This window comes from Pristis pectinata, chromosome 19 (assembly GCF_009764475.1).
Source record: "Pristis pectinata isolate sPriPec2 chromosome 19, sPriPec2.1.pri, whole genome shotgun sequence".
Taxonomy (NCBI): Eukaryota; Metazoa; Chordata; class Chondrichthyes; order Rhinopristiformes; family Pristidae; genus Pristis; species Pristis pectinata.
Genome location: NC_067423.1, coordinates 9,268,516 through 9,282,079, shown reverse-complemented (window position 1 = coordinate 9,282,079; position 13,564 = coordinate 9,268,516). Strand labels below are relative to the sequence as shown.

The window sequence follows — 13,564 nt, the reverse complement described above, 5'->3', positions numbered from 1 at the left end:
CATAACAAGCAAGATAACAGAGAGCTCCCCTTGTGCCCAGGAATATATCAGGCAGAACACTTCAAACTTATCTTGGAACAGGGTTTTAAAATAGCACCAGTCATCTGGAGTTGAGATTGTCATTATCCTCAGGCAAAATAAACACTAGAGTCTTTACAAACACTTCCAGTAGTGATGGGTTTTATCTTCATTTAATTATACCTTTATCTGCATTAACTCTCTCAGGCCCATTATCTGCCAACCAGCAAAATGCTTCGTATCACATTTAAAATGCCTTCTAAATTGACTGAAGTCTAAACAACTGAATTTCAGGAGTGGAGCTCATTTTGTTGGCATTGGACCTTTCAGCACATACAACAGAGGGAGAATTTCCATTCCCTGCCACCACCACCCCTATACCAGCCCCCCCCCCCTCCCCCACAACCACCAATTTGTTCTACCCTCAGAAAAAAGAAAATAATTTGCACTTCAGATTTAATCAATTGGTTGCAGACACTTGGAAACATGCCTTGCAATTCACTGAGTCTGACACCACTCAACAAAGCCCATCTTCCCACATAACTCGGATTAAATGCAAAAATTGAAAAACTGCAGATGCTGGCAATTGAAAATAAAAAAAACAGAAAGTGCTGGAAATACTCAGCAGGTCAGGCAGCACCTGTGGAGAGTAAAACAGAGTTAACATTTTCAGGTTGAAGATGAAAGGCCTTTGGCTTGAAACCATAACTCTGATTCTCTTCCCAAAGATGCAGCCAGTCCTGTTAAGTATTCCCAGCATTTTCTGATTAGTTAATGTTGGGTTTGGGTCAAGTCAGGCAAGCTGGGTACTGTATAGTTCAGTGCTGAGTTCCCATCACTGCACAGCCATTGGGAGGACATTTCCCTTGGGGTGAAGGGTTGAACTTGGATGACCTGCTGTGCTGGGTCAAATGGACTTGTGTTACCTTCTCAGAACAAGATTTTGGACAATCGTATGTTTGAGATTGTCATATTCATGATGATATCTGGATAGGTTATGAAAAAGGGCCAGGATCAGGATCAGATTGGAAGTGACCAAGTTGTAGTTCTGTCTTGCAGCTTTGTCTGGTCGATTCATTAAAGGGTATTTGAACATCAAGACCCAAACCAAATGTAAATCCATGATCTACTAGGCAGCACTGATCCTTCCCTTCATTTCTACTTCAGAGACCAGGACTACCTATAACAAGTACCTCAAGGCATTGTTACTCCAAGTTCACAGTAAGGACAGTGAGCCAACATCGGTGTCCTCTCTCGGGCCAACATCTCCAGTGCTGAGGACCTAGTTATGCTAAGTTGGCTTTATTGGACAGGCCAAGTTGCCCCCATGTTCGACACCAGATTCCCGAAGCAGACACTCTGTTCCAAGCTCTGCCACTGGAAGAGGTTACCAGGTGGACAGAAAAAAAGATTCAAGGATGTGTTCAAAGTTTCCTTGAAGAAATGCAACATCCCCACTGACTCATGACTGATCAAGGTGGAGATGGAGCATTCGGGATGGGTGCTAAGAATCTCAAATCCATGCACTGGGAGTGAGCAGAAGCCCCGTGTAAATGGTGAAAGGAGTGCACCACGTCACACACTACTCACCCACCCCTTCAGGAACCTCCTGCCCTGTGGAGTTCCCACACTGGCCTCATCAGCCACCTCAGAACTCACTAATGCAGAGTGGAAGCAAGTCATCCTCGATCCTGACAGAAAGCGGAAGGAAGGTGAAAAAAGGAAGAAGAAGAAGAAGAAGAAGAAGGAACAAGAGGAAGAAGGAAGTATCGTTTGGACTCAGGTAAGTGCGTGCGTAGAAGGACTGGTACACTTCACCTCTGCAAGTGATCTCGGTCAGCAGCTTGCTGGGGATCCGATTCATTGTGGGGGTTGGGGTTTTGTAGACTGGCATATTGTTCGCTTGGGGACAAAGTATCTCACCTAGGCCCGTCCCAGGAAAGTAGGAACATGTAGCAGCGCTTCTTAAATATTTTTGTTTGAAAGGCCCCTTCTCAAGTGAATTTGTTACCCGCACCACCTTCCAAATTAGTTTATATAATACTTGTAATCATAAAGTGCTTTGTGTAGAGATTGCTCTCAAATGCACTCTTTCAAATGTAAATCCTCTGTGATCAAGTGGGGAGTTCTTTATTCTCCAAAACCATATTCTTTCCAAACCTCAACGAGCATCAGTCAAGCCATGTAACTCCTTCCCCACCCCATCTAACCCACAAAACAAACACCTGCCCTCAACTGCCAAGTCAGTGGATAGCGATCAATGAAAGCATTGGTACAATGCAGTGGGGCCCTTGTTCGGTGGTATGCAGAAGAAAACTTAGACCAAGGGGGAGAAAGAAACTATTATAACTTTTCCCAGCCTATGTCTCTTAGAAATTCCCCGAGATTTTAGCCACTGCTGTCTCATAGAACATAGAACAGTACAGCACAGGAACAGGCCCTTCAGCCCACGATGTTGTGCCGAACTAATTAAACTAGTAATTAAACACATAACTAAACTAATTGCTTCTGCCTACACAATGTCTATATCCCTCCATTCTCTGCATATTCATGTACCTATCTAAGAGCCTCTTAAATGCCTCTATCTTATTTGCCTCCACTATCACCCCTGGCAATGCATTCCAAGCACTCACCATTCTCTGTGTAAAACACTTGCCCTGCACATCTCCTTTGAACTTTCCCCCTCACACCTTAAATACATGCCCTCTAGTATTAGACATTTCGACCCTGTATCATTGCACATACCCTACCCGATCCATGATCACCCTGAGCTGCAGGTCAAGTATCCATCTCCACCACCCTGTGTTAGACTGCAAAAGGCCACGGCAGCAGAGTGGTTAAATTACTGGACAAGCAGGCAGTGGTCTGGTCAGAACGGTAATGTGTGAAATAGGAGCAGGCGAGGAACCCTTGCACTCTAATCTACTTCAGTACGCATTCTTGGCACTCGTTGTTTGCGCTGTAATGTCATCATTCTTGTTTCAATCGAACGAGACCTTAGATGAAAATGCAACTTCCTGTTGTCACCTTGATCTTCTTATGAGGAAAGGTCAGGCAGCCTTTGTATCTATTGGAGCTTAGCAGAGTGAGAGGAGACTTGATTGAAACCTTAAAGATCCCAAGGGGTCTTGACAGGATGGATGTGGAGAGGAAGCTTTCTATTGTGGGACAAGCATCTCCCTGACGCCCCCCGCTTGAATCGACCTACTTCCTTTCAGTGAGCCCAGGGAGTGGGTATGCGATCATGTCCGCACCTGAACGCTGCAGGGTTCTCACTGGACAGTGATGGCGAGTGAGCACGCAGGGTAATTCTCACTTCTCTGACCACTTTTTTTATGGGAGCTTGCTGTGAACAAGCCATCTCCTGCGGTTCCGCCAGTAGTGCTCTGGCTTCTGAGTCAGAAGATTGTGGGGTTCGTATCTCACTTCAGAGGCCCCTATCTAATCTGCCACAGCAGAATAGTTCAGGAGTGCTATCTGGAAACACAAGAGACTGCAGATGCTGGAATCTGGAGCAACACACAAAAAACTGGAGGAACCCAACGGGTCAGGCAGCATCTGTGGAGGGAAATGGACAGTTGACGTTTCAGGTCAAGACCCTTCATCTGGACTGGATGAAGGGTCCAGATGAAGGGCCTTGACCTGAAACGTCGACTGTCCGTTTCCCTCCACAGATGCTGCCTAACCCTCTGAGTTCCTCCAGCTTTTTGTTTGTTAGTTCAGGAGTGCTGCACTGTTGGAAATGCTGAAAGTGGTTTATGAGTTGTCCCACACATCACGTTCATTAACACTGATTAAGTCCTTGAAACTGCCACACTCAAGAACATCAGACCAGACCTACAACAATCCTCACTTCATATTATGCATCTTTTTCCCCTTTTCAGCTGAAGCCGATGATTTCTCTTGGTCTTACCAGATAGGTCCAAGTACTTAAGGTTGACTTCAGTAGTGCCTAAATTGCGAGGAAGTATTTCTAACTATCTACTCTACTGTTACAGCTCCTCCGATAAGTCAATACCATAATGTGTTCTACGGAAAGGGTCTGTGACTTTGGTAGATGGAAAGAAGAAGATGACTCCTGAGTCTTGATTCCATTCTAGCTCAAGATGCACATAAGAAGGTCGTCAATGGGAAATAAAAGCAAAAGGTGCTGGAGATACCCAGCTGGTTAGGTGGCCTCTGTGGCGAGTGAAGCAAAGATAACGTTTCAGGTCAATGAGGTTTCGAGTCAATAGGTCAACAGCCTGAAACATTAACCCTATTTCTGTCTTCATAGTTTTGAAACGTGGCCTTTGTTGTATTGCAGGAAGCGAGCGATTTGAACACAGTAATCTCTCCAAAACAGGAACACTGTAATATCCAAGTTTTTTGGTGCTGATTGAGGGATACCAGTGATAATTTTATTATTCTTTCTTGAAAATGGGATCTTTTACAAGAGAGGGCAAACAGTTTAATAACTCACCTGAAAAATTGCACCCTCAACAGAGCAGTTACCCCTTCAATCCTGCCTTGCAATGTTAATCTAGATTATGGGCTTGGTTTGAACCCACAACCTTCTGCGGCTTCGGTGATTCATATTGCTATAATGCTCCTTGGGCAATATGGTATCTTTCCCATGACTGGCTGTTCAACACTAGTGTAGTACATACATTTATCAGCATGAGTCACTGGATAGTCTCCAGGGGATGATTTTGTCCCCCCCAGCTCAGAGCATTCTAGGTCAACCCCAGTCGACCCCCTACCACCTGAGTCGACATTAACCAACACAAGGTTCAAACCAAGACCTCCTTGGCCAATGAAACTTCAGCAACATTGTGCGACTTTCATCAGATCTTGCCTGTTCTGTGTGCCAAGCCTTTTAAGAGTGGAAGGAGTAAGGAAGAGGCATCATTGGTGTGGAACGTAAAGACATCAATCACTCTGAATATAAAGAGCCAGGGAGAAGAACGTACAGACACTTTGCAGTGAAACCCCAATTCACAGCGAGCGTGCGAAAATGTCAGATCTAACCAAGCCACACTTGATAAAAATAGAACTGCTGCTTCACAACTAAAAATGGGTTACAGAAGAAAAATGCTTCTCCCTCGTGGTATTTCCTGCAGACAAGTGCATTAGACTCCCCTCAATCTCAATCAAAGCTTTCCATCACCCTGTACATTAATAACATAACTGACCTTGTCCACAGGGCTACCCCATGATCATACATTATTTCTGCTGCTGTTGAGATCCTCAGGTGGGAATTATTTTTGTACACACCTGAACCCGTGCTTGCTGTGACAGACAATAGCCAATCTCTCCATCTATCTTGTTTCTTAATATAGTCATTACTGTATCTGGCTGTGCACAGGCACTGTTCCAATTTAGATTCATTAGGTCTGCTATCTAAAACCAGTAATCCCAGAACAATACTTGACCTGAACTAAGGAAATGAGTTTGAATTGTTCTGAATTTTCCTCCTCTCTGTTCTTCAGCCACTGTGCTGTGAGACTTAAAATAAAGTCAGAGAGCTCAGTAACATTAAAAGACACCTTTCCAATTATCCAAAATGTGATTCTGAATGCTGAGACACATGGACAACTTAAGCAAGCAGTTCAAAATGATGGAGAAAACCCACTGGAAAATGTCTCTGAAAAATCCTTGACATTCGTTGGGAGCATAAATGAAGCAAAATTAAGTGCGCTTTCCAAGGTCAACCCATGAGTTAGGGACAAGAGTAGGTAGTAGGTGATTAAGAGTAGGTAAGTAGGTAGAGAGTAGGTAATGATGCTGTGTTCCTGTGATGCTGCTGCAAGTAAGTTTTTCATTGCATCTGCATGTACATGTACTTGTGCATATGACAATAAACTCGACTTTGACTTTAACCCAGCCCTTGAGCCTGCTCTGCTATTCAAAAGAATAGCAAAGCAGGTTAGCCTGATTGTATTCTCAATTCCACATCTATCCACGATAACCTTCCACTCCCCTTGATTTTTTAATCTATCTCTGCCTTTGGAGGGGGGGGGGGGGTGGCACGGTAGTGTAGCGGTTAGCGTAACACTATTACAGTGCCAGCGACCCAGGTTTAAATCCGGCCACTGTCTGCAAGGAGTTTGTACATTCTCCCCGTGTCTGTGTGGGTTTCGTCTGGGTGCTCCACTTTCCTCCCACATTCCAAAGACATACGGGTTAGGAAGTTGTGGGCATGCTGTGTTGGCGCCGGAAGCGTGGCGACACTTGCGGGCTGCCCCCAGAACGCTACGCAAAAAGATGCATTTCACTGTGTGTTTCAATGTACATGTGATTAATAAAGATATCTTAAAATAATACTCAAGGCTCTACTCCCACCATGCTTTGTGAATGAGGGTTCCAAACACTCACGGCTCTCCCAGGGAAAACACTTTACCTCATCTCTGTCTTCAAAAGTTAAAGGTCAAAAGTTGAGTTTAGTGTCACATGTACAAGTACATGTGTGCACAGGTGCAATGAAAAACTTACTTGCAGCAGCATCACAGGCACACAGCATTAGAGATACAACGTTCACAAGAAAAATATAACTTAAGCATAAATAATATAAAATTATTCATTATATGGGTGACTCCTTATTTGTAAAATTGACTCCCAGTTCCAGATTCTGCCACAAGGAATCCACACGGTTAAGACTTCACTGGATCTTATGTACTTCAATCAATTGCCCTCTCATTCTTCTTCATTCCAGCAGATACAAGTCTCGCTTGTCCAACTTTCTCTTCTATGACAGCCTCCCCATCCCAGGTTTCAGTCAAGTGAACCTTCTTTGAACTGCTCCAAACGCAATTACATCCTTTCTTAAATAAGGAGACCAATATCATATGTACTATTCTGGAGATACACAAAAGGTGAGTATGTGGGTGCAGAAAGTAATTGGGAAAGCTAATGGAATGTTATTGTCTACTGCTGGGGAAAATAGACAAGAAAATAAGGAGACACAACAAACCGCAGATGCTGGAATCTGGAGCAACAAACAATCTGCTGGAGGAACTCAACAGGTCAGGTAGCATCTCTGGAGGGAAATGGACAGTCGACGTTTCAGGTTAAGACCCTTTATCTGGACTGAAAGATGGAGGGGAGATAGCCGGTATACCCAGAGGGGAAGGGGTGGCACAAAAGCTGGCAGGCAACAGGTGGATCCAGGTGAGGAGGGGGGAAAGGCAGATGGAGGAGGGAAAAATGGGAATAGAGACTGGGAGGTGATAGTTGGAGGCAACAAAGGGCTGCAGATGATGGGATCTGATAGGAGAGGAAGGTGGAGCATGGAACCAAATAAGGGAGGTGGGGAGGGCAGACGGGGACTGCAGTGGAAGGAGTGTGTGGGTGATGGTCAGATAGAGTGGACGTGAAAGAGACAGGGGGATGGGAGACTGGGTTGGAGTAGGGAGGAACTCGGAAGAGAGAGAAAGAGGAGGGGGGGGGTCAGTTTACCTGAAATGGAGAATTCACTGTTCATGCCTTCGGGTTGCAGACTACCCAGGTGGAATATGAGGTGCTGTTCCTCTAGTTGGCAAAAATAAGGAGATTATGTTTCAGTTATACAGGGCATTGGTGAGATAACATCTGGATTTTTGAGTTCATTTTTCGTTTCAACAGACGATAACATTCTGTTAGTTTTCCTAATTACTTTCTGTACCTGCATACTAGCCTTTTGTGAATCTCCAGCATTGAGGCACAGATCTCATGTAATCAGCTCCATTGGGCAGGCCACACTATTCATAAACCTGAGAGCAGACACCCAAAGCACACTTTCTAATCAGGACTCGGCCTTGGCAAATGATCTCCAGGAAGAGAGAGGAATGTATGTTCTGAAAGCCTCCCTGAAAAAGTGCAATATTGGCCTTAACACAGAGTTCTTGGTGCAGGGCCATTTAGACTGGAGGTGGAGTGTTTGGGATGGCACTTTGAGCCTTTCCATTGAGTGCACACGGAAACCCAGCACAAACAGCTGGAGTCACAAGAGAATGCAGATGCTGGAATCTATAGAGGGAAGCCGTCTGACCTGCTAAGATCCTCCAGCTTTTTGTGTGTTGCAAACAACTGGACTGCCCAGCAGATCAAGCTGCTCACTCACCAACCTGTCGAGCACCACTTACCCAGAACTCATTATCCAGGTCGGAACTCAACCTTTACCTTTGTGACACCCAGGAAGGAAAGAAGACACTGCTCATCTTTGTCCTTATTGTCTTGACTTCAATCTATTGACAACTCTCAAGACCTTTACAGTTCTTTAGTTTGGACAATGGGACTTTCACACATTCAGTTTCACATTTTATTTCTGCCCACTCTATTGAAAAAGTTCGAGGATGAGGTTGCGAAATAATTTCATAGGCGGATGGAAGTTGGTTTCCATGGAACAATTACAACCCAAGTGCTTTACAGCTTTGGAAGTGCAGTCACTGATGGATCAATGGAGCTGCCGATCTCCACACAACAAACTGCCAAAACAAGCAATAGCTTAGATCAATTGCTTTTACCGTGATGGATAAATATTGGCCACTATTTCACATACAATCCTCCTGCTCTTATTCAAAACAGTGTCCTGGTATCTCGCACATCTGCCTGAGAGGCCAAGAGGGGCCTTGGTTTAACAACTCATCTGAAAGATGGCTCCTATGACAGTGCAGCACCTCCTCTGAACTGCTCTGGTTCCAGCCTGGAATTTTGTGTTCATCTGCAGAGTGGGTCTTAAACTGAGAACCTTCTGTTTCAGGGCCAGGAATGCTCCATCCTGAGCAACACACAAAATGCTCCAGATTTCCAGCATCTGCAGTCTCTCTTGTGTGCACAAGTAATAATAATGCCTACGCTGTTCTGAGGAATTACCTCTCATTATAAGTTCTCCAAATCCAGTTGCCATTGATTCTCAGAGCAGGAATGGTTCATCTCAAATTCAGAATTGGTTTGTCCCAGTGGGAAAAGTGGGTTGTGTTATCATAACTGACCTCAGGACTGGGTAGGGGAGGGACCGAGGAACAGCCAGGGTTAACACTTTGTTTTGTTGTCCAGTGTGCCCGAGTTTTGACTGTGCTGAGCCTACAGGTAGATCATCACACTTGCCTCCCAATGCACAACCATCCCTAGTAAGTATGAAGACTTAGGTGGGGCAGTGGAAGATCCCCATTATCTGTGGGTCAGAAGTGTTCAGGGCCAAGACTAGAAGATCCTGTGCTTAAAACAACATTCAAGGAGGTAATTCAGCCCATTGAGAACATGCCAGCTCCCAGTGGAGCAATCCCATTGGTCTCATTCATAGAACAGAGAACAGTAGAGCACAGAACAGGCCCTTTGGCCCACAATGTTGTGCTGACGTAGCTATTCCCTCCTACCTACAGAATGCCCACATCCCTCCATTTTCCTCTCATTCGTGTATTGGTATTGATTTATTATTGTCACTTGTACCGAGCACAGTGAAAAGCTTGTCTTACAAACCAATCGCACAGGTCAATTCATTACACAGTGCAGTTACATTGAGTTAGTACAGAGTGCATTGATGTAGTACAGGTAAAAACAGTAACAGTATAGAGTTAAGTGTCACAGCTACAAAGAAATTGCAGTGCAATAAGGTGCAAGGTCACAACAAGGTAGATCGTAAGGTCATAGTCCATCTCATTGTAAAGGGAGCCGTTCAATATTCTTATCACAGTGCCCATCCAAGCCCCTCTTAAAAGACCCCAATGAATTTGCCTCCACCACCCTATCAGGCAAGGCATTCCAGGCATCCACCACTCTCTCAGTAAAAACTTACCCCTCACATCTCTCCTGATCCTACCCCTTCTCACCTTAAATGCATGCCCTCTAGTGTTGGATCGCTCATTAATGGGAGAAAGATATTGCTTGTCCACCCTATCTATGCCCCTCATAATTTTATACACTTCCAACAGATCCCCCCTCAGCCTCTGCTGCTCCAGAGAAAAGAGCCCAAGTTTGTCCAGCCTCTCCTGATAGCACATGCCCTCTAATCCAGGCAGCATCCTTGTAAACCTCCTCTGCACCCTCTCTAAAGCCTCAACATTTCCTCCTCTCATTTCCATGTTCACCTGCAATTTATTCTTTCTCCTCTTTGATTCATTTTTGCCATTACCCTACACTAAGGGGTTGTTTACAATGGCTATTTAACGCACCATTTTGGGAATGTTGGAGGAAACTCACACAGTCACAGGGAATACGTACAAACTCTACACAGACAGCATCCGAGTTCAGGATTGAACCTGGGTCTCTGGAGCTGTGAGGCAGCGGCAATAACTGCTGCACCACCGTGTTGCCCTTGTCACAATTATATCAACACTTTCATGTCCTTTTGCTGTAGGTACATTATGCAGTTATTTATAAAACAAAAAGTGCATCAGCTCACGACAAGGGTATCAAGGCAAGGCCGATTAGAAATCCATTAGACAAAAGACAGTGTAGTCTCTCCACTGTGGCTACATTCCAACTCTTTGAAGCAGTTATCTGCTCAACTTATATTTTTGTGCTTGTAATTGTGATATTCTTTACGCTCAATCGTTCTGTTATCTTCATTCAAGCACTCGTGTCCAAAAGCAAGACAACTTGAGACAGCAGAACTGAAAGGCATCCACCAAATCATTGCCCAGGTGAAACTTTCCATGGGAAAGTCTTTTCACTGAGTGTTGGCAATTAGCACTGGTAGACTGAGAAATGCCACCCCAGTCACTCATGAGTTAGATTTGCTCTCTTTCCAGCAAGAGCAATTATTGTCGGCAGCAATACTGGTAAACCACAGATATCGTACGAATGATGAGGCCCTGATGAGTTTCCTACGTTCTGTCCAAATTAGGACCTCCTTATTGTACCAGACTTAGCTTGACTCAAGGAAGAAATTACAAGATGCTCAGTTGCAGCCTGTGATCCAGTTCCCTGCACTGTGATGGTCACGAATAGGGATGGTGGAGGTATATGTCAAGTCCCATTTCAGCAGTGGAGCTTGGTGAGCTCTCAGAATCAGAATCAGATTTATTATCACTGTCTTATATGGCGTGAAATTAGTTGTTTTGTAACAGCAGCACAGTGCAAAGACATAAAATTACTATAAATTACAAAATAAATAAATAGTGCAAAATTACAAAATAAATAGTGCAAACCTATGCTGGATCAAGCCTACTTCAACGAGGTTCAAATATTTGCTGCAGGACTAAGACTGAGGAAAATAAAGGTGGACTAACCCCACAGACGGAACAATATCCCTGATGTGTGGTAAACAATATAAATATAAATAATGAAATAATTGCAGAGAAGGAAATAGTACCAGTGAACACAAGGGCTCCATTATCAAACTTAAATCAACGGTTTGGAAGAATTTTGATACATGTGAAGGTTTTGCAAACCACAAATTCTTCAGTTTACATTATGCACAGATTCTACCTCAGTAAAGTCACACCGGTTCTTAACTCTATATTCACTTCCCTCGGGTTCCTCAGTACAGTCATCCCTCCACTCAGCCTTCCTCACCCTCGGCCCTGTCCCTACCTTGTGCCACACTTATTCCCTTCCCCACCCCATGCCACACTAATTCCTTTCCCTACCTCATGTTACACTCAGTTCTCCCCCCACTCTGTGTTACACTCATTCCCCTCCCCACCCTCTGTCACACTCACTCCTGCCCCCATTTTGTGTTGCACTCAATCCTTTCCCCACCTTGTGTCACACTCAGTCCTTCCCCCACCCTCTATTGCACTCATTCCCCTCCCCACTCTGCGTCACATTTATTCCCCTCCCCAACCTGTGTCACACTCATTCCTCTCCACACCCCGTGTCACACTCAATCCTCTCCCCATGATGTGTCACACTCATTCATCTCCCCTCTGCGTGTCACACCCAGTTTCCTCCCCTCCCCATGTCACTCAGTCTCCCCTCTCCAGCCTGTGCTGCAACCATCCCCTCTCTACCATCCCCTTACATTCTTCTATTCAGCTGGGTCAATGACCCGCAGAGCCAGCTCGCTCCGAGGCAGCTTTCCCCATCGGTGGGGGGGGGGGGGGGGGGGGCTCCAGTGTAACAGTCCATCCCAGCAGATGGGAAACTGGAGGCTGGTTTTGAACTGGCCTCAATACTGACAGTTGAGAGAAAGGCTTCAGCCAGTTTGCTATTCACCTTTGGAGACAGAGGCTGGAGGGGCGGCGGTTAATGCACGCGGTCCTAGTTCTGCGGCTGGTGCCTGTTTCCACACTCCTGTGCTCCACCGTCTTCCACTTCTCGCTGTCTTCCTCGATCCCGCCTCATCCGTGTGAAAGCAGCTGCTGTGAATAATTAATCACCGCTCCACCAAAACTAAAAATAAAATTCCCTCGTGTTGCAAACGAAGTGGCCCAAACTTTAAACTAAAAGAAAAATTAAATGAGGCAGCCACGGTGTTTGGTCACAGTGAGCGTTTCTGCGGCCTTCCTTTGCTACAGGGGACTACACTGCTGTGCGTCTTCCATCTACAGCCCAGCATGGCCCAGTGCTGCCAGAAAACGGAACATCAGGCACTGGGAAGAGGACTGAGCACCAATGAGGCTTCACGGGGAGAGAGAGGCCAAGGTTCATTCAGAACAACTGGCTTCAATTGAGCTGTGTGTTTTCCAGCAAGCCTGATGCTGCCTGCTGGGCCTAGGAGATTGATAATAAGACAGTGACACAAGGGTTTACTCAATCACAGCTCATCGATGTTTCTCTTCCTTTTTGGGAGTGCAAGATTTGTTGCACAGTGGCTGCAGTGTGTACCATATATACTGCTATTACTTGCCCAGTGTACTCCCAAACCGGAAAGCAAGGGTAGCAGGTGCACAGAACTTTACTACTTTCATAGAACATTTAAGAGATTTGGCACCAAATACTCTAACAAACCTCCACAGATGCATTGTTGAAAGTATCCTGACTGGTTGCATTATGGCCTGGTAGGGCAATTCCAAAGCACAGGAATGTAAGGAAGTAGTGAACATAGGCTGGTCCGTCATGGGCACAGCCCTTCCCACCACTGACAGCATCTACAGGAGGCGCTGCCTCAAGAAGGAGGCATCTATCATCAAGGATTCCCCCCCCCACCCCCACCATCTGGGCCATGCCCTCTTCTCACTGCTACCATCTGGCAGAAGGTACAGAAGCCTGAAGTCCTACACCACCAGGTTCAGGAACAGCTACTTTCTTCTAGCTATCAGGTCCTTGAACCGACCTGCACAATGCTAATCCAACCTTAGCAATGGAAAACGGCAGACCACCTCTTGCACTACCAAAGACTTCTCTCTGATTGTGTTGTGTTTTCGCACTAATATCTTGCTTTTGCAGTTTTATAACTTATGTCCTGTTTGTTGTTTGAATCTACATGTCTGTGATGCTGCTGCAAACAAGTTTTTCATTGTACCCGTACCTCACTGGACATGTCCATATGACAATAAACTCGACTTGATTTGAATTGACTATCAAGTGCATGTTCCTCTCCTGACTTTGAAGCATATCACTGGTCCTCATTGCCACTGGGTCTAAATGCTGGAACTCCCTCAACAGCTGTGTGAGAACACCTTGAGCAGAGGAACTGCAATTG

At 45.3% G+C, this 13,564-nt stretch overlaps 1 protein-coding gene across 1 annotated transcript in view; it reads right to left on the bottom strand.

Annotated features, from left to right (window-relative positions):
• Positions 1–12,241, bottom strand: part of celf2 (cugbp, Elav-like family member 2) — a 633,618-nt gene extending 621,377 nt beyond the window's left edge. The window contains exon 1 of the mRNA XM_052034302.1: positions 12,136–12,241. The gene's annotated coding sequence lies outside the window, so the exon portion shown is untranslated. The remainder of the gene's footprint in view (positions 1–12,135) is intronic.
• Between the last annotated feature and the right edge of the window lie 1,323 nt (positions 12,242–13,564).